The sequence below is a fragment of the Bufo gargarizans genome, chromosome 5 (genome assembly GCF_014858855.1).
Source record: "Bufo gargarizans isolate SCDJY-AF-19 chromosome 5, ASM1485885v1, whole genome shotgun sequence".
Taxonomy (NCBI): domain Eukaryota; kingdom Metazoa; phylum Chordata; class Amphibia; order Anura; family Bufonidae; genus Bufo; species Bufo gargarizans.
In genome coordinates this window covers 374,025,934-374,052,062 of record NC_058084.1, presented here as the reverse complement: position 1 = coordinate 374,052,062, position 26,129 = coordinate 374,025,934, and positions in this window count along the sequence as shown.

Genomic DNA, 26,129 nt, shown 5'->3' with positions numbered 1-26,129 from the left:
TGATAAACTTGACATTGTGGTGCTGAGGGTGAAGAGTGGGTTAGTAGTTTTTAAACTACAATGGATGAGCTGCAGTGCTCTGTCCTGGGTATTGCTCTTTACCTTCCTCTGACGTCTCTGCTATCTTTACTGTAGAAGAGGCCAAGCACTCTTCTTTGGGGTCTGTGCATGCATGTATCCAGCTACTGTACGCTGGGTCATCGCATGCACCTTGCACACAGCACAGAGCACCAGCCCCAAAAGGGATATTACTGGTGATGTGCTGTCAACAGAGCATGATTTAGAATCCTGGAAGACAAGTGACCAGTAGACAAAACGTCATCAATACTGGATCACAGCAGAGCTTCCAGGGCCACATGACTGAGAGCTCGGAACAGGGAACGATTTTGTGAAGTAAGTTAAGTACAGTTCATAACTTAGTCCCTGGTTCTCCAGCTGTCACCTATAAAGAAATGCTCCGAGCCAAATAAAAATCATGCATTTGTAAAGTCCAGTCTGAAAACTTATGTCTTTGCACCATAGTGCAGCAATGTGAAAAATCAATGTCTGCTCTGAGAGCCATACGGTATAATTCCAATATTGAAATCTCTAAGAGATATCAATTAAAAAAATCAGAAGCTCTAGGAGCTTGAAAAAGAGCCAGAGTGGTTTGTGAGGGGGACATGTAATAAACCAGGAGACCATACAATGCACCCTGGAGTCTTTCACATCCTGATCTGAAATCTCCAGGAGCCATGATAACTTATATGGCATATATGTATAACATGGTGGTCTCAGATGTTAATACCTCCCTAAAACATGGTCTCTTCACAAAATTTGACATTCTGGGCTCATTTTCCAATCCATCTTCTGCCTATCCAGATTATGCAGGACACAGGTTGTTTTATCGCCCTACAGCTTTCAGCTCAGCGAATGTCTCGCTATAAATCTGGCGGTTGGAATTGATCTGCATCATCTTGGAGCTCATAATGCTGATGTATAACAGGCATCGGTCCCAAAAGGCCGTCCTTGAGCCCACCAGGAATGGTGTTTCTGGATACCCATTCTCATTGCCGGTGTAGCAGTGGGTAATGAAGTAGCAGGTCAGGACCGACACTTGAAGCTGTTCTACGCTGTCTGCCTCTGGGGAGATGAGGTCCCGGCATAGCATATAGAGGAAGACCACGCTGCCTGAGCTCAGGAAACTTACGGGTTGGTAACCAGTAATAAGGAGATAGTTGTCGATATCTTTTAGCCATCCTATAACCTGTGTAGGGGAAAGATCAAGCTTATAGCACCTCCGACGTAGAAAGAGTCCGAGGCACCTCAGGAGCTCACTGGACGGGGTGTAGAGCACAACACGCCTCTGAGATGATTGTGCAGGGTCAATCAGACGCCGCTTGGCTGGTAAGTCGGGGCAGCAGTGGTGTCTCTTCCTGGACTTCTTTACTGCATTGTCCGCCATTGTTTTATAGTATATCTCACTCCCTTTAAAGACAAAAATACATAATATATATACAACTCTCACAAGCCAATACATTAGAGACATTGAAAACCATGTAAGGCTCTAGTCACATAGCACAAGCAACATTGTTCTCCCTCATAAAATTACAAGACCACGATTGGACATGATGGACCCCATAGTCAGTGAGGTCTGTTGGACTCCGGTGGTTTCCATCATGTGAAGCATTTGTTTGGATGTAGCAGGGTTAACACACATGCTTTATTAGACATGGTATCTAAACTGAGTGCAACTAAATGCTTTGAGCTATTGCTTTTCAATGGCATTTGTTTCAAGATAACGCAATGAGTTTAGAAATTTGAGTTAAGAGTGTGTGTGTTACCTCTGCTACATCTGTATATGATCCATGTTTTCTGGCATACATTAAAGGATTATTCCTAGCAGGACATTCATTGCATTTCCATAAGATATCCCATAAATGGTGATAGGTCCAGGTTTCACTACTAGGAGCTGCAACTTATTCAAGACCAAGGCCCCATCTTGCAGCCGCAGTGAATGGAGAGGTGGCCACAGACACTGAGCTCTCTCCATACAGATCTATAAGAGTTCCGGGAGCTAAAAGTGCTCAACTATTTTCAGAACTCCCATAGAAATGGATGGAGAGAGCTGCAAATGCGTGGCCGCCTATCAGACACTTAATGCTGCATGGTTTTCAGACACACTGCAAAACTAAGGGACACAAGTGCACCGTGTCACCTAAGGGATTTTCAATTAGAGCCACGTGAAAACATCATAAAAAAAAACCACAAGCTTTTTCCATGTTTTTTCGAGGAGATAATTGACTTCATGTTTCTGACAGATGAAACACAGTTATTTTGCAAGTTTCACCTATAAAAATTGCACAGCTAAATGTCACATTGCAAAACCACAGCAAATTACAGTAAAACTGCGGTTCTGCCGATGCGACTTTAGCTGCACATCCATTGCTATGTGTGAATACATCCTGAGTGTTTACTTCCAGGGAATAAAATCCGTCCTGGTCATGTGACACAAACACATATATCATGATAGAGCCGTGTGCCCAACACATGTCCGGCACAGATTTTTATCCACTGAAAATAAACAATGCGGTTTCTATTGAATGACAGCAATCAGAGATCCTAAAAAGTTAGAGTTAATTCAAAAAGAATATTGAAACATTTAACCCTATGTTACCATAGAAATGTAAACCAGTTAGATCTAGAACCGCTTATAAAACAATAGAGAGCGGCCTTGTTGTCATGGTAACATCACCTTTCCTATAGAGTCAAATGGAGATAGTTTTTAAATTGATAATTTTCATCGATATTTAATGATATTATTTAGTGAAAGGACATTTTACTTTTATGTAACAAGATAGTTTCCAACAGTTAAATGCACCGGATTTGTCTGATTGTCCAAAAGTCGGCCAAAATACAAGCTGTCTAAAATTGTTAGCCACCCCTAGGGGGAGCTACTGCATACATTCTTATATTGCTCACTTTAAGCTCAATAGGAGCTGTCTACATATGTATACTGTGACGTCAGCATTCAGGACATGAACTTACAGGGTAGTGATCTATAGGTGGCACTAGAGAGGCGGGTTTCTCGCTTCTAGAGGAGAACCATTTTGCATAGAAAACTAAACCCAATGGAGGAAATGAACATTATTTTTTGTTTTCTGGTGTTCAAAAGTAATTTGTGACTTTTTCCAATTTTATTCTCCCAAAGATTTTTTATTTGTGCCAGAACCTGGAGTAAATTACAGCACAAACCTGCATCAGCTCATAGCCGGCACGGCTTTGCTTTCTGCCGCATGATGGAATGATGTCAGAAAGATGCGCCAAATTTATAAAGAGACAAGCCTGTTAATAACTGTGATGCTCCTCACTACAGCGCATTACATATTAATACTAGTGTATGAGACAAGGGTCTTAATAACTTTCCCCCAGTATCTGATTAGATATATTACGCTATTTTACACTTCTTATACTTTACCGTTTCAGCTCCGGAGATCTGTTTCCAGAGATTTCCTTCCGGTAATATCGCAGTAATCGGTCGGTAAATGTTCTCTTCACCTGTAATGTGTGACGTCTGAGGAAAAGCTGCGTGTAATTCACATACGTTCTAGGTGTCCGTGTTCTAGAACCAAATACACAACAAGAGAACAGTCTGGTTGCTATGACAACATCACCTCTCATAGTTACTGCAGATTTTTTATTTATTTTATTAAAGTGACGCTATCATCTTTAATTGGAAATCTTTTTAACCCCTTCAGGATATGCCTTACTTTGGTCACAATAATGTTAATACTGTTGCACATAAAATTCACTTTTAAAGAAAAGCCATATTCTGAGAGCCATACGTTTTTGGTCTTTTGGTGGAGCTGAGCGAGGCTTGGTTTTCTCAGGACAAGCTGCGGTATTCAATAGCGCCATTACGGATACATATGAGATTGCGATCACTTTTTGCTGCATTGCACCTATCCTGTGGATATGATATCAGTGTTTCTTATGGGAATATCCCTAAGGACAAAGCTGTGTCATTTTATGTAACTCCCAAAATAGGAAAGCTGTGGACGGAGTAAAGGTAGTGATGGTCTAACCTTGTACACACATGGAGCCCATGCACACATTATGTTCTAATAGAAGTCTCTACCATAACACTGGATGCATCAGTTATCGTAGTAAAAATGAAATAAAGGCAAAACACATCCAACCACTATATAGCAAATAAAGGGTCCCTCATCTGTCACTGATGTCCTAACAATAGTAGATAATAGAGCAGGACATAGAAGCTTTCAGAAATGCTTCATATACGGTATATCTAATGGCAGAATAAATACATGATCCATCATCACAGTTCAATATACAATCGGTGATGGCGTCAAGCAATGTTCACCTATAGGCATTCAGAAACCAAGTAATCCATATAGTCCATAGAAGGTTGGAAGGCACATGAAGACGCTGCTGGTGCCGGCATGGGTTATGTTGGTAACATTTCAGAGAGAGACTGAGGTCCGAGTGTTCTCCAGCCACCTATGGACTATGGAGTATTTCTGTAAGGCCCATAGCAGTGAATGGAGAGCATGGTGTACTCTTCTGTCAGCGGCCTATCTCCTGCATGAAAATCTGCAGCATGTTGGTGGTGTGAACACTTGTTACCAGATGTATAGCTGACTGCTTAAACTGAAAATTCTGTCAGAAAGGGATATTTATTTTTTTTACTCAGTATTCATAGAAAACATTAACTTTAGCTCTTTTTCTTTCAACAGAACTATATCATTGAAAATTGTATACAAAATATTGTCCTTCTGTAACATTCAGCACTGAAAGGTAAAACCCTTATATAGATTGGTAGCCCATTGTCTATGGGTGGGGGGCCCAATGCTGACCCGAACGCCCACATAATGCAGTGGGGCATGGGAGCGCACCTGGACATAGATGAGTATTTAGCTTTTAGGTTTTTTCTTTTGTTGTTTATTTTTTTATGTGCCAACTTTGGTTATAATAGTAGGTGTATGAATGGCATGACAGTATGACAGCTCTATTTGGCCTAGGTAAAGATACTCACAGAAGAGCATTGCACTTATCAGTTTAAGTAATCATACAGACGACCGTATGTATTTTGTGGTCCCCAAAAACGGATCCGCAAAAAATACGGATGACGTCCATGTGCATTCTGTATTTTGTGGAACGGAAAAACGTACCCCTAATAGAACAATACTATCACGATCGGCGTAACTGTCACATACGTGACACGGAGGGAGGAAAAGAGGGAGGCCCTGCCCTAGTGAGAGGGAAGGTGGTGACCCCTGACTCACCTTGCGACTGGCGCCTGGCTGCCCTGTCGTCCCTAGACAGGTTCCTCAACCGTACGCCGATCACGTGCCTAAAACCCTGGCTTTCCCTAGGATGAGCCCTAGATAGTGAACAGAGCGGTGGGAACACTAGTCCGCGCCACTAGCTCTAAAGGAAAACACCAAGGGGAGGACAGACAATACAAACTAAACATATAATCCCAGGAGGGCAACAACGGAAGACAACAAAAGCCCAACAGGGATCCGGAGAGTAGCACTCTGGAACAACAACCAGATTCTCAGCTCCAGTGGGTCAGCATAGATGTCCAGGCAGGAAGCTCTATAACTGGCAACAAGAGAAGTGTGAGAGGAGAATATAAGGAGTTTGGGAGTGGCAGACAAGAAAAAGCTGAGGAGGAGAAGCTACGGATCCCTGAGTGAGACAAAAAGGATAGCAAGGCAAACACAGAAAACAAACACTAAGAAACACCGTGATCTTTAGACATAGAGCGCGCAGCCACCCGCTGCGACTTCCTGACCCCGGGTATAACGGAGTCAGACGTGGCTCTTGACACCCTCGTGACAAATACTATCCTTGTCTGTAATTAAGTCACTCATCCCCCTTCCCTCTCTGACAACAGTAAATGCTCTGAATGAGAAAGTCCAGCGAGGCTGTTTGCTGTGCTAAAGGTCCAAACAACGGAGGAAGTGCAGCGTTTGGCCGCTGCCAGGGGTCCCTTTAAGAGGGAAACATTTTACTTGTTTTGTCATGACACCAGTTGCAGTGAAGCAACAAGGGCACAGGGCCCCTTTTATTTATTTAGTAGTTGGTGGTACCCAGGTGTAGGAATGCGAGAGTCGTGGTGGGTATCCTAAATGTCCCTTAATGGTGTCATGATGCTCCTACCTGGATATACTGGACCCCGGGCGGTGTCGTACGTAGCAGAGCAAAGGAGTAGTTGATGAAGGGGATGACAAAATAAATTGAGACCAGACCTTGTATGTACACAGTTAGCAAATTTTCACTTTATTATTATTAGTATAATTTATTATTAAAGCGCCATTCATTCCATAGCGCTGTATGTATGAAAAGGGTTATACATACATAATACAGACAATTGCACTAATCATAAACAAGACGAGTTACAAACTGGCACAGAAGGAGAGAGGGTCCTGCCCGTGAGGGCTTACAATCTACATGGTATAGGAGAAGGACACAGTAGGTGAGGGTGAAGCTGGTCATGGCGGTATAAAGGCAGCAGGATCACTGGTTGAAGGCTAGTCTGAAGAGGTGGGTTTTCAGGTTTCTTTTGAAGGATTCCACTGTTGGTGAGAGTCTAATATGTTGGGGTAACGAGTTCCAGAGTGTGAGGGATGCACGAGAGAAATCCTGGAGGCGATAAGAGGAGAGGAGAGAAGGAGGTCTTGTGAGGATCGGAGAGTGCGTGTGGGGATGCATTTGGAAAGTAGCTCAGAGATGTAGGGATGGGACAGGTTGTGGACGGCCTTGTATGTATTTGTTAGTACTTTGAAGTGAATTCGCTGGGCAATGGGGAGCCAGTGAAGGGATTGGCAGAGGGGAGAGGCAGAGGAGTAATAGGGTGAGAGGTGGATTAGTCCGGCAGCAGAGCTGAGGATAGATTGGAGGGGTGCAAGAGTGCTAGATGGGAGGCCACAGAGGAGAATGTTGCAGTAGTCCAGGCGGGAGATGATGAGAGCATGTACAAGCACTTTCACAGATTCAAAGTTGAGGAAAGCACGAATAAGGGAGATGTTTTTGAGTTGGAGGTGACAAGTGGTGGAAAGGGCTTGGATGTGTGGTCGGAAGGAAAGGGTAGAATCCAAGCTCACTCCAAGGCAGCGGACTTGGTTAACCGGGGATAGTGTGCAGCCATTGATCATGATAGATAGGTCTGTTGGGGGGTTGAGCAAGATGGGGGAAAGATGATGAGTTCTGTTTTATTCATGTTAAGTTTTAGAAAGCGAGAGGCGAAGAAGGATGATATGGAAGATAGGCACTTAGATAGGTAGATGTACTTATCGCGCTGTAGGTCCTCGATGTGATGTGGGCAGACATCACAAAGTCCAATAAATCATTATGTAAGAAGACCGCGCTGCTGCTGACTCCTCTGAGCCTCCTCTTATTCCGGTACAGAGCAAATTTCTGGCATGGGAAAGACCAACAAGCTCCACAGTCTCTCCTTTACCCCACAATTCTGTAGGTAATCAAGAAATCACATCCATAGTGAAGCACTGACTTCCTACGTGAATTATAAAAAGGTTTATTATACTCACAAACAGAATCTGGGTAAAAGCGTACCGTGGCGTGCAAACTCCTCTCTGTACGTCTGTTGCTTTCTGGCTCTGCTGTGCAGGATAGCTATAGAGCTTAGCGTTAGCTGCTGGCTGTAATCTTCTTCTTGTGATCTGTCTCTAAATTGTCCAGGGAACTTTACTCCTGGTCTCTGAGGCTTCAAGCTGTGGCCTCCTTATCCAGCAGAGCTGAAGGTGCTCTAGCTGGCCTGGACAGGGCTCGTCCAACAGGGACGAGCTCCTGCTGCACACCCTGTCTTGGTAGGGGGTAAACTACACTGACCACTAACTAAACTCCTCCATCTCTTGGAGAGAGCTAAAATGGAAAGAAGGTCCCATTCTAGATAAAATAGTTCTGCCATTGTTGCCTCCATCTGCTAGTGAACCAGGCTTATTACACTTAAACAGCCACATAGCAAGAAATAGATATACACATCTTGCAGGACCTGGAAATGAATACACAGGATGGCACGTGGTTAATGGTAGGAGACAGTAGTGAGGCGCAAAGGTAAAAACAGCACTTTGGAGCATTACAGAAGTTAAAGAGTCAGATCAGGAAGTATAATACATGGAGCGACTTTAAAAACTATATGCCGCCTTTTTTATTTTTTTTATGAATTCCATAGAATATTCGCACATAAGTTGGCAATATGTGATTGAAAAAGGCACTTTAAAAAAAAAATGGATTATCCATAGCTGACAACCCCTTTAAACCCTTAAGGACACGGCCATATTTCACCATAAGGACCAGGCAATTTTTTGTAAATCTGACCAGTGTCACTTTATTTGTGAATAACTTTAAAACGCTTTTACTTATCCAGGCCATTCTGAGATATGTCTACTTATCCATGCCATTCCCCATATGTCTACTTCATGTTTGGATTATTTTGGGGACGTTACAAGGCTTAGAAGTTTAGAAGCAAATCTTTCAGACATTTTCAAAAACCCACTTTTTAAGGACTAGTTGAGGTCTGAAGTCACTTTGTGAGGCTTACATGATAGGAACCACCCAAAAATGACCCCATTCTAGAAACTATACCCCTTAAGGTATTCAAAACTGATTTTACAAACTTCATTAACTCTTTAGGTGTTCTACAAGAGTTAATGGCAAATGGAGATAACATTTCAGAATTTCGATTTTTTTGGGGAAAATTTTCCATTTTAATCAATTTTTTCCAGTAACAAAGCAAGGGTTAACAGCCAAACAAAACTCAATATTTATTACCCTGATTCTGTAGTTTGCAGAAACACCCCATATATGGCCGTAAACTACTGTACGGGCACACTGTAGGGCGTAGAGGGAGAGGTGCGCTGTGTGTTTTTTGGAAAGCAGATTTTGCTGGACTGGTTTATTTATACGACCACATATGGGGTGTTTCTGTAAACTGCAGAATCAGGGTAATAAATATTAAGGTTTTTTTGGCTGTTAACCCTTGATTTGTTACTGGAAAAAACGTATTAAAATGGAAAATTTGCCAAAAAATAGCTGTTTTGGCACCGTTTTTATATATTTTTATTGACCTGTGTTCATCTGAGGGGTTAGGTCATGAAGTATTTTTATAGAGCAGATTATAACGGACGTGGAGATACCTAATATGTCTAAATTTATTTAGGTTTTACGCTATATGATCCTTTTTTATACAAAAAAAAAAACATTTTAGTATCGCCATAGTCATATTTTTTTTTTTTTAGCCGATTATCTTAGTTAGGGGCTCATTTTTTGCGGGATGAGAAGACGGTTTTATTGGCACTATTTTGGGGTGCATATGACTTTTCAATCGCTTACTATTAAACTTTTTGTGATGTAAGATGACAAAAAAATACCGTTGCACTGTTTTTAGATTATTTTTTGGACCGGGTTTATCTGAGGGATTAGGTCATAGGGTATTTTTATAGACCAGATTGTTATGGATGCAGCAATACCTAATATGTCTATTTTTTTAAAATTTATTTATGTTTGACACTATATTATCCTTTTATAAACAGAGGTACTCCGGCCTGCTCTTTACCGGTCAAAAAAGATCAGGGCCTTAAGGACTGCCTCATAGAACTGGAGGAATTTCCCTGTGTTGCCAGCGCTCCGGGACAGCACAAAAGAGTCGTACAAGGCAACCTGTACAAAGTGGAACACAAATTTTTTGTACCATGCCCGGGTTTTGCGCATGGCATTATATGGCTTGAAGACTTGATCAGAGATATCAACTCCTCCCATATACCGATTGTAGTCGATTATACAATCGGGCTTGAGGAATGTTGCCACGGTATCTCGCACAGGGACAGGGGTGATGCCAGTACCATTAATTATGTACAGTACAAGGACATGCCTCGTGCCCTTATATCTGACCAGCAACAGGTTTCCACTGGTAAGGGCACTGGTCTCTCCCCTGGGGATAGGTACCTGGAGGGGAAGGGTAGGGAGACCGCGTTGATCTTTCCGCATGGTTCCACAAGCGGACGTGGATCTGGAGGGAAGGGACCGGAACAACGGTATACTAGTATAAAAGTTATCCACGTACAGGTGGTAACCCTTATCTAGCAGTGGGTACATAAGGTCCGACACAAGTTTCCCGCTAACACCCAGAGTGGGGGGACATTCTGGGGGTTGAAAACGGGAATATCACCCCTCGTACACACAAAACTTGTAAGTGTACCCTGAGATACTCTCACAAAGTTCGGACAGCTTCACGCCATACCTCGCCCGCTTAGAGGGAACATACTGATGGAAAATGAGTCTCCCCTTGAAAGCAGTGAGACTCATTAACCGCGACCTCCCTTCCAGGTACATAGGCCTCCAAAAATTTGGCCCCAAAGTGATCGATGATCGTCCTGATTTTGTACAGGCGGTCATAGGCAGGATCACCTTGGGGGGGGACATACTGCATTATCTGCATAATGCAGGCATTTCCGGATGGCCTCAAACCGGGTACGTGTCATGGACTGTAAAGTGGGGTCTGGTAGAGGACGTCCCGACTCCAGTAATGCCTGACACAGTTTTTTTTTTACTAGGCCCATGTGCAGCACTAGGCCCCAAAATGTCTTCATCTCGGCTGCACTGACCAGAGTCCAGCCACTGGCCCTAGCCAAAAGGGAGCCCAGGTGTTGAGCAATGAACTGTTGGGCGAACACATTTGTTTGCTCAAACCATCAGATTCACAAAGTGGTCACTGAAAAAAAGACTAAAATAGTCATATTCACTGAAGCCCACTGTGGGAATCTGGATTCCTGGTTGGCCAACAAAATCAGGAATCACAGGCTCAAAATGCTCTGGGGTACACCATGCAAGTTCACCGGTAGGGGGCTCCAATAGACTTAACTGGTGGGACGAAAAACTAGTACGAGCCCCGGAGCTGCTCGTACTAGTGTGGGCCACAGAGTCCCTGACATGGCGGTCCCCTTGCTCCGCCTTGGGGGCTCATCATCATCGCTATATGATGAGGATGACGCGGATGACAACAGGGAATTGGGGTCATCCTACTCCTCACTGGGGCTCTCGGAGTCGGAGGCAAGCTGGATGTATGTCTCCTCAGCCGAGAACATCCGGCGGGCCATAGGGGAGTGTGTGTGTGCGTGTGCGGAAATATTTATTTAGTGTGCGTGTGTGTGGGGGCACAGGTGTACGCGTAGTTTACCTTAAAACTAACAGAAAATAAGAATAATAATAAACAAAAATAGCCCAAAAAATTTGATTTATTTATTTTTTTAAAGATTCAAACTCGCTGATCAGCCGTCCGAAGCTGATCAGCCGTGGGGTGTGCGATGCGCTAACAGTGGCCGGACGCTAAGAGTGCCGGCCACAGTCAGTGTACGCAGAAAAAAAAAAAAAGCTTGCGCCCCAAAAACGTGTGTGTGTATGTGTGTGGGAGGGTGGTGGGCAGGGGGGCAAGCTCCAGCACCCATGGGGGTCTAGGGTCCCAAAGCTGTCAGACACCCGATTAGGGTGATGCAACAATCAAATTTTTTTTTCCCCCTAAACCTTCCCTGAATATCCCTGCCTAACCTACCTAACCTAACCTAAGTACCTTTTAGTGCCAGATGGCACTGTGGAGGGTCAAAAGGGGGTGCTAGGCACCGATCACCATCCTGTTCCGGGTTATCGAGTCACTAGAGACCTGAATAACCCGGAAATGCAGCAAACCGCAGGTCTGAATTGATCTGCGGTTTGCTGCCATCGCCGATACGGGAGGGGGTCACAGAACACCCCCGTGCATTGTCCCAGGGTGCCTGCTGATTAGGTACGTCATGTGTCCTTAAGTACCAGGACATCATGACGTACCGGTACGTCATGTGCTCCCAACAGGTTAAAGAGTTTTTAAGGCATGTATTAAGTTATATTATAATGTATAGTATGAATACACTCATGGACAAAAAAAATACCGCACTAAGAAGGAATTGAATAAAACGTTATTATATGTGTGACTGTAATGATATATGTATGTGATCTCAATATACCATCAGTAAATTAAGGCTGTCTCCCCTTGTACACATAATAAAGCCAGTGTTGGACTGGGTTCCTTTTGTATCCACCAGAGGAGATTATTCTCGAGGATCAACCCATCAATAATATCTAAAAGGTTTTGAATCAAAGAAGATGATCCTAGTGGCAAGTGATTGGCTCCAAAGTCAGATTTACATGTGTATTTTTTCACTCCAAAATCTTTAGGGTCTATTATAGTATTAGATCTTGGGCCCACTGGAGGATTCTTTGGTGGACCATTTGGACCTTGAATAAAGCATACAAATATGGGGTTATTAAAGGGGTTATTCAATCCTATAAAATGTCCCCCAATATGTCAAGCCCCGGGTGACACTAGGAGGCTCGTCTCCGCCCCCTCATGCCATTGGCTGCTCCCCCCGATTCCGGATGTTTTCATCCGCGCATGGGGAGTAGCCGCAGGGGCGGTGTTGGGACCAGCAGCTGCACAGGGAGCAGGGACATAGGTAAGTATATTCAGTGTGGGGGGCCCATCATATAGGGGTCTTTTTTAGGATTTGATAACCCATTTAACATTGGGTGATTAATATTTAGAATATTAATAGCATATTTCCCCTTATACATCATTCACCAGAAACATCAAGAGTAGGGATGAGCGAACCCGAACTGTAAACTGGGTTTGGGTTCGGTGTTCGGCGCTTTCTTGGCGCTTTTTAAAAGGCTGCAAAGCAGCCAATCATTAAGCGTCATACTACTTGCCCCAAGAGGCGATCACAGCCATGCCTACTATTGACATGGCTGTGATTGGCCAGTGCAGCATGTGACCCAGCCTCTATTTAAGCTGGAGTCACGTAGCGCCGCACGTCACTCTGCTCTGATCAGTGTAGGGAGAGGATGCAGCTGCTGCTGTTAGGGCGATATTAGACACTAGACAGGGATTTACTAAGCAAAAACACTTAATGAAGTGATCAATCTACAGCTGTAAATCATTCATCTTCTGCTATTCAATTGCTCACTGTTTTTAGGCTGCCCAGAGCGTTTTTCAGTCACTATTTTCTGGGGTTATCGGCGGCCATTTTGTGTCTTGTGGTGCGCCAGAACAAGCTGCCACCAAGTCCATTTAACCATCAATAGTGTGTGTTTTTTTTTTTGCTATATCCTACATCAGGGGCTTGGCTGTGCTTTCTATTTTATTGAGGGGTGAAATACAATTGCCAAAATAGCAGTACCCTAAATCTGGTGTTTCAGATGTGGCTAGCCAATTGTAATACTGTCTGCTGTCTGGCAAAGGATATATTTTTGTTCTGGGTTGAAATACAATTCCCAACTTAGAAATTCACTAAATCAGTGGTTTCTGCTGTATCAGGCCAAGTTTAAATCGATCCATAAAAGGGTATATTAGATTGAAGGTGCTGATAGGGTCATCCTCAATAACTTCACACACACGCTACTGTGCATTTCCAAGTCTAATTCTGTCCGTAAACGTATACCTGTCATCCAGCGCCTAAATAATAGGCCTAAAATTTATATTCAGCCAAATCTGTGTTTATTACTGTGGCTGGTCAATTCATTTAGTGTCCTCCAAAGCACAGTTTTTGTTCTAGGTTGAAATACAATTCCCAACTTAGCAATTCCCTAAATGAGTGGTTTCTGCTGTATCAGGCCAACTTTAAATCTATCCATAAAAGGGTGTATTAGATTGAAGGTGCAGATAGGGTCATCCTCAATAACTTCACACGCTACCGTGCATTTCCAAGTCTAATTCTGTCCGTAAACGTATACCTGTCATCCAGCGCCTAAATAATAGGCCTAAAATTTATATTCAGCTAAATCTGTGTTTATTGCTGTGGCTGGTCAATTCATTTAGTGTCCGCCAAAGCACAGTTTTTGTTCTGGGTTGAAATACAATTCCCAACTTAGCAATTCCCTAAATCAGTGGTTTCTGCTGTATCAGGCCAAGTTTAAATCGATCCATAAAAAGGTATATTAGATTGAAGGTGCTGATAGGGTCATCCTCAATAACTTCGCACGCTACCGTGCATTTCCAAGTCTAATTCTGTCCGTAAAAGGGATACATGTCTTCCAGGGCCTAAATATTAGGCCTACAATTTATATTCAGCTAAATCTGTTGTTACTGCTGTGGCTGGTCAATTTATTTGGTGTCCGCCAGAGCACAGTTTTTGTTCTGGGTGGGTAAATGAAGCCTGATTCTCTGCTATGACATGAAGCCTGATTCTCTGCAATGGGACCTCTCTCCTCTGTCTGGGTGCCGGGGTCTAAATATCTGACAGTGGCGTGTTCCAGTGGTGGGTGACATGAAGCCTGATTCTCTGCTATGGGACCTCTCTCCAATTGATATTGGTTAATTTTTATTTATTTTATTTTATTTTTTATTCATTTCACTATCCACATTTGTTTGCAGGGGATTTTACTACATTTTGCTGCCTTTTGCAGCCTTCTAGCCCTTTGCTGGGCTGTTTCACAGCCTTTTTAGTGCCAAAAAGTTTGTGTCCCCATTGACTTCAATGGGGTTCGGGTTCGGGACGAAGTTCGGGTCGGGTTCGGATCCCGAACTCGAACATTTCCGGGAAGTTCGGCCGAACTTCTCGAACCCGAACATCCGGGTGTTCGCTCAACTCTAATCAAGAGGGCACATACCATGCTGGTAAATGTAGGGTTGGCCAAAAGCAATGCTTGGCTGGACCTGCATTGGTTATCTCCACTTTTCTTAGTAGAAAAATGGCTGAAAATGTCTACAAATATGTCATACACTGAAACCCTACCTCACTTCAGAGATATTCATATGTATTGCAAACAAAAGGTGCAGGGATTCTAAAACAGGGCATTGGGCCGAGCCCCCCCCCCCCCCCCTCCAAAAAAAAATAAAATTGGGCCACTATCATTTCAGTCTACAGCATTACAAGGAACAGCAACAATATATCTTGTCACTGAGACCTGGGGGATTGAAGGGACTGGTCATTAGACTGTAGACCCTTTCACATGGACTAGGAATGAGCGTTCCTGGGTTCAGAGTTTCAGACCAGTCATGCGAATGTCTAAATAGGGGGATTTGCCTGCTGTAATGTAGCGTCTCATCTCTGATTTTCTGTCTGTAAAGAAAAGCAACAATCATTAAAGATTTGATATAACGGCAACATAGTTCACATATGCATGATCTCATATTCCCTATTCAATCCTCTGGGTTGTAATGTACCCAGAGTGTGGATCCAATAGGCCTCTCTCCGTAATAGTTGTTTCGTGACGTCACCCTCTCTCCTATGTCGTTTCACTTGCTCCAGCACCTGGAATCTCAATTGGGAGATTCTACATTGGTGCTTATGAAAATGAAAAGGCAGGGGGAGCAACAAATTGCCTGTGCGAATATCCGATTTGTGCTTGCTGATGCGATCTCTGACTGCTTGTATGGTTTCCCCTATATATACCAGACCGCAGGGACATTTCACCAAATAAACGACATTAGCAGAATCGCAAGTAAAAAAACCTTTAATTTTAAAGGTTTTTCCTTATAGGGACGGTGGAATGAATCTCCTTTAATTATATGGGAACACAGTACACAATGCAAACAAGGGTAAGTGCCATTCTTGCCACTACCAATTGTCTTCTGTATTAATTTCGTTTTCATAGTGCCAATATCTGCACGTACCAGTTGGTCTCGGTACGTGGCACTTCGCTTGTTGCAAAAGGTGCATGATTAAACTCAGCAATCTGTGGGTACGCCTTACCTAACAGTGGCCAATGTTTACGTATAATACCATCAAATGTTCCATTATATGGATGGTATTTGTGGGTAAATGCAATACGTAGGTCCCCCGTTATTTTTCCTTTTTTCTACTCAGGTAATAGCTTCTGTTAGTATCTGCGGTGGATAACCCCTCATCTCAAATCTCTGCAACATCTCATCTACCCTCTGTCCCTGCAATTGGGGATCAGAGACAATTCTTTTCACCCATTGTACCCGCGATTTGGGAATGGATTTCTTTAGAGGTAGAGGATGTGCACTTGTATAGTGCAACACACTATTCTTTTCTGTCTCCTTCCTATAGAGATCTGTATGCAAATTACCCTCCTCATCCTTGATGATCAATGTATCTAAAAACCTAATCTCAGTCTGATCGTATGCGACTGTGAATTTTAACTCGGCAAAAACTTCATTCAGCCGATCTAGAAAGGACGCAAGGGGCTCGAAAAACACGTCATCAGTATATCTTTTCCACAACAAAACATGTTTCTCATAACTCGGATCTTTATATGCATGGTTATCCTCAAATGATAACATGAAAGCATTTGCGTAGGGCGGGGCCACATTCGAGCCCATCGCTGTCCCCCACCACTGAAGGTAGTAGACATCACCAAACATAAAATAATTTTCATATAGCACCAAACGTAACAATTCCATGAAAAATTCTCTCTGTATGTTATTATAATTACTAGTTTGCAACAAGCGTGATACTGCCTCCATCCCGCCATCATGACTGATGGAGGTGTAGAGGATGACCACATCTATCGTGACAAGCCAGCTTTCCTTAGGAACCGTGTGTATCTGTTTGATAATGCTCAGGAAATGTGATGTATCTGAAAGGAAAGATGCTGTCTTTTTTACCAGGGGTGTCAAAACTTTTTCCAGAACAATGGCTAAAGGTGATAAAATAGACTCAACTGATGCCACTATGGGGCGTCCTGGGGGGATCTACTAACGCTTTATGCCCCTTGGGGAGTACATAGAACACCGGAGTAATTGGTGATTGATTAATTAAAAATTCACTCACTTTTTTTATCTATCACTCCCAAAGATGCATAATGATCAATGAAACCCAATCTCTTATTTTTGATCCTAAACACTGGATCCCTGTCAAGAATCATATAAGTATCTTTATCTGACAATTGACGCATTATTTCCTTCACATAATTGGCTTTATCCAGAATGACAAGCGATCCACCCTTATCTTTATCTTCTGCTAGGGACCAGATCGCCTGTCTTTCTTCAACTGAAACATTACATGTCATGTGCAATTCACCCTTGCGGATGGAATCCATCAAGACATCCGTCTCTTTAGTAACCAGGTGTACAAACGTCTCCACTGGGTGCAAATTTTTTGGTGGCATATATCTGCTTTTAAGTCTCAGACCCAAAGTCACCTTATTTATGTCCATCTCCAGGCAGTCAATGGGACTCGGATCAATAACTTCTTCTAAATTAGAAAATTGAGCTTTAAGTCTTACTCTTCTAAATAATTGTTGAAGATCAATATCCATCTGGAAACCATCAAACTTCATGCTTGGACTAAAAGACAACCCCCGTTCTAATGCCCTCTATTGCACCGGGCTGATAACTTTAGATGACAGATTTATAACTAATGAAGAGTCTATACCTGTGATTGGGTCTGCACACTCTGCGATGATCCGGCTACGGTCTCGCCGCCGGTGTTTGCGGCCCACCCGACGTTTCCCCCTGGTGGCCTGACGTCACCACAGGTGATTGATTCCACTGCTATTTAAGATGGTGAAACATTGTATTAATTTGAGCTGACCAAGGCTGGACGGGCCGAAACGTGTCCATTGTTACATTGTTGCATTATTGCTATGATAAAATAAATAATACATCAATGAAAGAATCAACGCCCGCTGGGATTTCTTTACTATACTTGAGGATTTTCCTTTCCCGTGCGGACGTCCTGTGGGGCTGAAGTGCTGACGCTTCACTACATTTAACTGGTCAGAGAGCATGCAGACTTGCCTATCAATATGTTATTGCTAAAAACTCAAGCCATTTGAGTGATACACAGAAATCTTGATTGATCCGTCAAGATGCATTCTTAAAATTATACAATGAAATGAGAGTTAATGTAAAAAAAAGAGTTACATTGGCAAAAGTTTAGAAAATATATTGCCTTATTTGAGTAATTTCATGCACAAATGGTATCGGCAGTGCAGAGATATCCTGATGGATGTTGCAAGGGTGGACGCACAGCCCATTCAACTGAGCGGGGGGGGGGGGGGGGTACTATACTAACAATGATATTAACTGTTTAACACTTGGCCTCCAGGGATGGAAGAATTAACACTTTCATTCTTCTTGACCACCAGGGATTTTAGCTTTTAACCAGAGTGTAGCTAAAGGCTCATGGGCCCTGGAGCTCAGCTTGGGGCCCCCTTCACTCTGCGTTGGTGCACCTAGCTTTTCCAGTCAGGTCAGAGTGCGCTCTGTACGTCCTGACGCTGCAGGAAGCCAGGACACAGTAGCGCGGACCCTGAAAAGAGCGAGCAGGAGGAGGGGTAAGTACTGGACAGCGCTCACAACGCTTCTCTCCCCCTCCTCCTGCAGACTAGTGAGCGCTTCCATTATGGAAGTGCTCATTAGTATTCCCTTTTATAAGATGCACTGCATCTAATAAAGGGAAAAGTACAGCACCACTGGCTTAGGGGCCCGGTCGTAACTGCGACCGCTGCGACCCCTATAGTTACGACAGTGGTTTTACCCCTTTATTACCCTACACCACCAGTTATGTTACCATTTAACCCATCAATATCCTAGATTACTCTTTCACCTCTTTCATACCCTAGACCACCATTTTGTTGCCATTAACCCCTTCATTACTCTGCTAGGATTCCTATTTTCACAGTCTGGTTAAGTGATTTGAAAAATATTCAAACTTTCTAAATTGTGGATGATATGGCAGCACATTAATTTTAATGGGTGCCATGTAATGCGCCAGTGCAAAGGAAATGTATATTAATTAGCCACTTCTCAAAGCAGTAACAGCAGAGTATTAGATGAACAATTTGCATTATAAGTTTGTGTATCTGTAATGTATATGCCGGGGGCTGCAATGCATGGAGGCCTTCACTTGTCTATATTCATTCCAAGCGTTATACAGTGCTGCCCATAATTACTCATACCCCTGGCAAATTTTGACTTGATGTTACTTTTATTCAACCAGCAAGTAATTTTTTGATGGGAAATTACATAGATTTTTCCCAAAAGATAATAAGACAATATACAGGTAGCATTATTGTGGGGGGGAAAAATTTTCACAGCTTTTATTTACATTTGAGCAAAAAGTGTCCAGTCCAAAATTATTCATACCCTTCTCAATAATCAATAGAAAAGCCTTTATTGGCCATTACAGCAATTAAACGCTTTCTATAATTGCAGACCAGCTTTTTGCATGTCTCCACAGGTGTTTTTGCCCATTAATCTTTAGCAATGAGCTCCAAATCTTTCAGGTTGAAGGGTCTTCTTGCCATCACCCTGATCTTTAGCTCCCTCCACAGATTCTCAATTGGATTCAAGTCTGGACTCTGGCTTGGCCACTCCAAAACATTAATGTTGTTGTCTGCTAACCATTTCTTCACCACTTTTGCTGTGTGTATTGGGTCATTGTCATGGTGAAATGTCCACTGGTGCCCAAGGCCAAGTTTCTCTGCAGACTGCCTGATGTTGTCGTTGAGAATCCTCATGTATTGCTCTTTTTATCATGGTGCCGTTTACTGTGATTAGGTTCCCTGGTCCATTGGCGGAAAAACACCCCAAAAGCATTAGGTTCCCACCACCATGTTTGACAGTGGGGATGTGTCACGAGGGTGTCAAGAGCCACGTCTGACTCCGTTATAGGAAGTCAGGAAGTCGCAGCGGGTGGCTGCGCGCTCTGTGTCTAAAGATAGTGCTGTTTCTTAATGGTAGCTTTCTGGGTTTGCCTTGCAATCCTTTTTGGCTCACTCAGGGATCCGTAGCTTCTTCTCCTCAGCTGTTTCTTGTCCAGCAATCCCAACCTCCTTATATTCCCTTCTCCCACTTCTCTGGTTGCCAGATATAGAGCTTCCTGCCTGGACTTCTATACTGACCCACTGGAGCTGTGTAGCTGTGATTCCTGGTTGTTGTTTCAGAGCGTTACCCTCCGGATCCCTGTTGGTTGTTTGTTGTCGCCCACCTGGGATTATATGTTTTGTCTGTATTGTCTGTCCTCTCCTTGGTGTTTTCCTTTAGTGTTAGTGGTGCGGACTAGTGTTCCCACCGCCCTATTCACTACGTAGGGCTCATCTTAGGGAAAGCCAGGGTTTAGGCATGTGATCGGCGTACGGGTGAGGAACCCGTCTAGGGACGTCAGGGCAGTCAGGTGCCAGCCTCAAGGTGAGTTAGGGGTCACCACCTTTCCCTCTCCCTTGGACAGGGCCTTCCCATTTCCCTCCCTTTGCATCACATATGTGATCGGCACGCCGGTCATGATAGGATGGTGTTATTTGGGTTAAAGGCTTCTCCTTTTTTTACGCCAAATGAAGGAAAAATCATTGTGACTAGGGTTGAGCGAACCCGAACTGTAAAGTTCGGGTTCGTACCGAACTTTAGGATTTTTGTACCCCGGACCCGAACCCGAACATTTCAGTAAAAGTTCAGTGTTCGGCGCTTTCTTGGCGCTTTTTGAAAGGCTGACCTTAGAAGCCATCACAGCCATGCCTACTAATGGCATGGCTGTGATTGGCCAGTGTAGCATGTGACCTAGCCTCTATATAAGCTGGAGTCACATAGCGCCGCACGTCACTCTGCTGTTACTAGTGTAGGGAGAGGATGCTGCTGGTGATTTCAGGGAGAGAATAGGAGAGACTCTTTGCTCAAAATCTGAATCTAACTCAGCGATCTACATACATTGTGTTTTCTGGGTACAGGGCACAATTTTTTTATTCTGCCCTGAGCCCAGTGACCGAAAAAAAATAACTTTAATAAGTTAGTTAGGTGGGCGGCGTCGGTGGCCATTTTATGCAAACTCAGTGCACCAGCACTGCATCTGAGCTTTTGGGACATTGAAAATCCCAATTTTTTTATGCATCTGGTGCATTTGCAGGCTTAGGCCTCATGCACACGACAGTATTTTTTCACGGTCCGCAAAACGGGGTTCCGTTGTTCCGTGATCCGTGTCCGTCTTTTCTTCCGTGTGTCTTCCGTGATTTTTGGAGCATCACCAGACATGAAGGAAAGTTAAAAAAAAGTTGTTTTGGTGTCCGCCTGGCCGTGCGGAGCCAAACAGATCTGTCCTGACTTACAATTCAAGTCAATGGGGTCGGATCCGTTTGACGTTGACACAATATGGCTCAATTGCAAACGGATCTGTCCCCCATTGACTTTCAATGTAAAGTCAGGAGTCCCTATCGGAGTTTTCTCCAATCCGATAGTATATTTTAACTTGAAGCGTACCCATTACCATGGAAATGCCTCTATGTTAGAATATACCATCGGATTTGAGTTACATCGTGAAAACTCAGATCTGACAGTATATTCTAACACAGAGGCGTTCCCATAGTGATGGGGACGCTTCAAGTTAGAATATACTAAGAACTGTGGACATAACTGCCCCCTGCTGCCTGGCAGCATCCGATCTATTACAGGGGGCTGTGATCCGCACAATTAACCCCTCAGGTGCCAAAATTCAAGTTTAATATATACAGCTTTCATATTCTGTCACCCCAAAAAAAATTTGGGGCAATATACAACATCTGGATTAGTCAGTGTGCAATTTAAGCTAGAAATACAGCCATCATTTTCTGAGGTTTTAACAACACACTTTTTTGCCAAAAAAACACAATTTTCAGGCCTTGCAGCATTAGCACGTGAAATTACAGGCTTATATACTGCTGTCAAATTCAGTTATCAAACAAACACCCGTTTGGGCAAAAAAAAAATTGTTGGCAGCCTTTGATGCAGATGTCATTGTGAAATACACCCTTTATACATTTGGGTTTGATTCAGATATTTGAAATACCGCCATTTGGTGCACAAATCTTTAATTCAGGCCTACTGTGGATCACGCCGTTTGAGATACACCCTGTATATACAGGGCTTATATTCTTTCATTAATAAAACACCCTTTTTGGGGCAAAATACACAATATTTCATGCCTTGCCGCATCTTGACATTTGAAATTTCTGGGTTATATACTGCTGCCATATAGAGTTATGGTGGACACCTGACCATATGGGGAGGGTGTACAGGGACTGTGGGTCCCCCTTCCCCTTTTCCTAGGTCCCCTATCCTTGTTATAGGGTCCCATTCGTTTGGGTTAAGGTTCTGGGGCGTTGGGGGTTAATGATTGCATCCTGCCGCCAGGAAGGGGCGTGCTGCTGAGTGCCCCTTTATAAGGCTCTGCGTCCCCTCCCTCTTCCTCTTTGCAGAAGCGCTGTGTCCCTCCCTCCCTCCCTATTGTTTGGATACGAGGTTTATGTTGGTGGGTTTTTTTTTTTGGTCATGTAGGTCTTGTTAATTGGGGCATCCTATTAAGTCACAGCTGGCGGCTGGTAAACAGAAGTTGGTTACTGAGCAGGTGAACTGGCGTCATCCGCCCGCTGGGAGGCCAGCGGCTGGCGGATCGCATGGGCTCAGCTATGGTTATGCCGTTTAAAGAATTAGCTGTGGCCGACTACCACCCAACAAAATTGTTAAATAAAAGTTATAAACGTGACAAGGTTGTCTGTGTCATTTGTGGTGGGAGGGCATGTTGGGGCCAAGGGTTAGATGGTTCCCTCACCCCCCTTCTCCTTTCCTGAAAGTGACTACCAACAGTCTTAAACAAACACCCGTTTGGGCAAAAAAAGTTTTTGGGCGGCTTTGCTGCATATGTCATTGTGAGATACACCCATATACATTTGTGTTATATTCAGATATTTGAAATACCGCCATTTGGTGCACAAATCTTTAATTCAGGCCTACTGTTGGTCAGGCCGTGTGAGACACCCTTTAAATACAGGGGTTTGATTCAGGTATTTGAAATACAGCCATTTTGGGCAAATAAATCTTTAATTGAGGCCTACTGTGGGTCAGGCCGTGTGAGCTACACCCTTTACATACTGGGGTTTGATTCAGGTATTTGAAATACAGCCATTTTGGGAAAACAAATCTTCAATTGAGGCCTACTGTGGGTTAGGCCGTGTGATATACACCCTTTACATACAGGGGTTTGATTCAGGTATTTGAAATACAGCCGATTTGGGCAAATAAATCTTTACTTGAGGCCTACTGTGGGTCAGGCCGTTTTAGATATACCCTGTATATACAGGGCTTATATTCTTTCATTAATAAAACACCCTTTTTGGGGAAAAATACACAATATTTCAGGCCTTGCAGGATCTTGATGTTTGAAATTCCTGGGTTATATACCGCTGCCATATAAAGTTATAAAACAATCATCCGTTTGGGCCCAAAAAAAGTTTATTTGGCAGCCTTTGCTGCATATGTCATTGTGAGATACACCCTTTATACATTTGGGTTATATTGAGATATTTGAAATAGCGCCATTTGGTGCACAAATCTTTAATTCAGGCCTACTGTGGGTCAGGCCGTGTCAGATACACCCTTTAAATACAGGGGTTTGATTTAGGTATTTAAAATACAGCCATTTAGGGCAAACACATCTTTAATTCAGGCCTACTGTGGGTCAGGCCGTGTGAGACACCTTTTTCATACAGGGGTTTAATTCAGGTATTTGAAATACAACCATTTTGTGCAAACAAATCTTTAATTGAGGCCTACTGTGTGTCAGGCTGTGTGAGATACACCCTTTACATACTGTTGTTATATTCTACTATTAATTAAACACCCATTTAGGGCAAGATCCTAAATTCGAAAAATATGAGGAGAGCGTCAAATAAGGGACATGGCCCAGGTCGTGGTGCTGCTGGTGGAGCTCCTGTTGCAGGGAGAGGACGTGGTCGATCTGTGCCAGCTACACGCACAAGTAAAAACCCTTTCTTAGGTGCGAGTAGGCGACAGAACCTGCACCGGTATTTAGTCAGGCCTAATGCGGCTCTACGAATGGTGAGGCCTGAACAAGTACATGCGATAGTAGATTGGGTTGCTGACAGTGGATCCAATTCCTTCACATTGTCTCCCACCCAGTCTCCTGCTAAAAGACCACAGTTGGCACCTGCAGTCTTTCACCTCACCCCCTTGCAAATCAGCCAAGCAGTCTGAGCCCCAAGTCATGCAGCAGTCTCTTCTGCTTTTTGATGGCTCTGTAAGCAGGGTTTCCCAGGGCAATCCACCTAGCCCTGCCATAGAAGTGGAAGAGATTGAGTGCATGGATGCCCAACCACTTATGTTTCAAGATGAGTACATGGGAGGAGCATCGCAGCACGTCTCGGATGATGGTGAAACACAGATGCCAACTGTTGGAGCTTTCGAAAGTGTGCAGACCGACAAGGAAGGCAGGGGTGAAGACTGGGTGGAAGATGATGTGGAGGACGATGAGGTCCTCGACCCCACATGGAATCAAGTTCATGCGAGTGACCTATGTAGTTCGGAGGAAGAGGCGGTGGTCGCACAGAGCCACCAGCACAGCAGAAGAGAGAGCAGGGTGCAAAAGCGGAGCGGCCTTCCTCTAGACAGTACGCCTGCTACTGCCCACCTCAGCAAGGGACCGAGCACATCAAAGCCAGCTCCAAGGAGTTCCCTGGCGTGGCACTTCTTCAGACAATGTGCTGACGACAAGACACGAGTGGTTTGCACTAGGGCTGCACGATAAATCGAAAAAATAATCGAATCGCGATAATCGGCAAATGCAATATGGCGATTTGGCCGACCCGAAAATGCCGCGATTATATATAAAGGGGCCCTGCGCACATAACTGCCTTTGCATGTAAAGTGTTTTACTAGTGTGTGTGTGGGTGAAACAATCTCTCTCCTAACAGGTCCGACCTCTGTACTCACTATGATTGCAATGCACTGCAGCGAGCTGCAGCTAGCTGGCCGGCCGGCGCGTGACTCACGTCACTTAGTAACGCTCCTCCCACTTCAGGAAGCAGGAGCGTTACTAAGTGACGTCATTCACGCGCCGGCCGGCCACCTTGCTGCCGCTCGCTGCCGCTCGCTGCCGCTCGCTGCAGTGCATTGCATTCATAGTGAGTACAGAGGCCGGATCTGTTAGGAGAGAGATTGTTTCACCCACACACACACTAGTAAAACACTTTACACGCAAAGGCAGTTATGTGCCCAGTTTAGGACACATGAGGGGGACAAGCATAAGATGCTATATGTCTTAAGCTGGCCTCCCTCATGGCCCTATGTGTCCTCCACACATCCCCTATAACAGTGCCATCCACAGGTCCCCCATAAGTGTCCTCCACAGGTCCCCCATAACAGCGCCCTCCACAGATCCCCCACATAACAGCGCCCTCCACAGATCCCCCATATAACAGCGCCCTCCACAGATCCCCCATATAACAGCGCCCTCCACAGATCTCCCATATAACAGCGCCCTCCACAGATCCCCCACATAACAGCGTCCTCCACAGATCCCCCATATAACAGCGCCCTCCACAGATCCCCCATATAACAGGGCCCTCCACAGACCCTCCATATAACAGCGCCCTCCACAGATCCCCCATATAACAGCGCCCTCCACAGATCCCCCATATAACAGCGCCCTCCACAGATCCCCCATATAACAGCGCCCTCCACAGATCCCCCATAAAACAGCGCCCTCCACAGATCCCCCATATAACAGCGCCCTCCACAGATCCCCCATATAACAGCACCCGCCACAGATCCCCCATATAACAGCGCCCTCCACAGATCCCCCATATAACAGCGCCCTCCACAGATCCCCCATAAAACAGCGCCCTCCACAGATCCCCCATATAACAGCGCCCTCCACAGATCCCCCATAAAACAGCGCCCTCCACAGATCCCCCATATAACAGCGCCCTCCACAGATCCCCCATATAACAGCACCCGCCACAGATCCCCCATATAACAGCGTCCTCCACAGATCCCCATATAACAGCGTCCTCCACAGATCTCCCATATAACAGCGTCCTCCACAGATCCCCCATATAACAGCGTCCTCCACAGATCCCCCATATAACAGCGTCCTCCACAGATCCCCCATATAACAGCGTCCTCCACAGATCCCCCATATAACAGCGTCCTCCACAGATCCCCCATATAACAGCGTCCTCCACAGATCCCCCATATAACAGCGTCCTCCACAGATCCCCCATATAACAGCGTCCTCCACAGATCCCCCACAACACAGCGTCATCCACAGATCCCCCACAACTCAGCGTCATCCACAGATCCCCCACAACTCAGCGTCATCCACAGATCCCCCATAACCATGTCA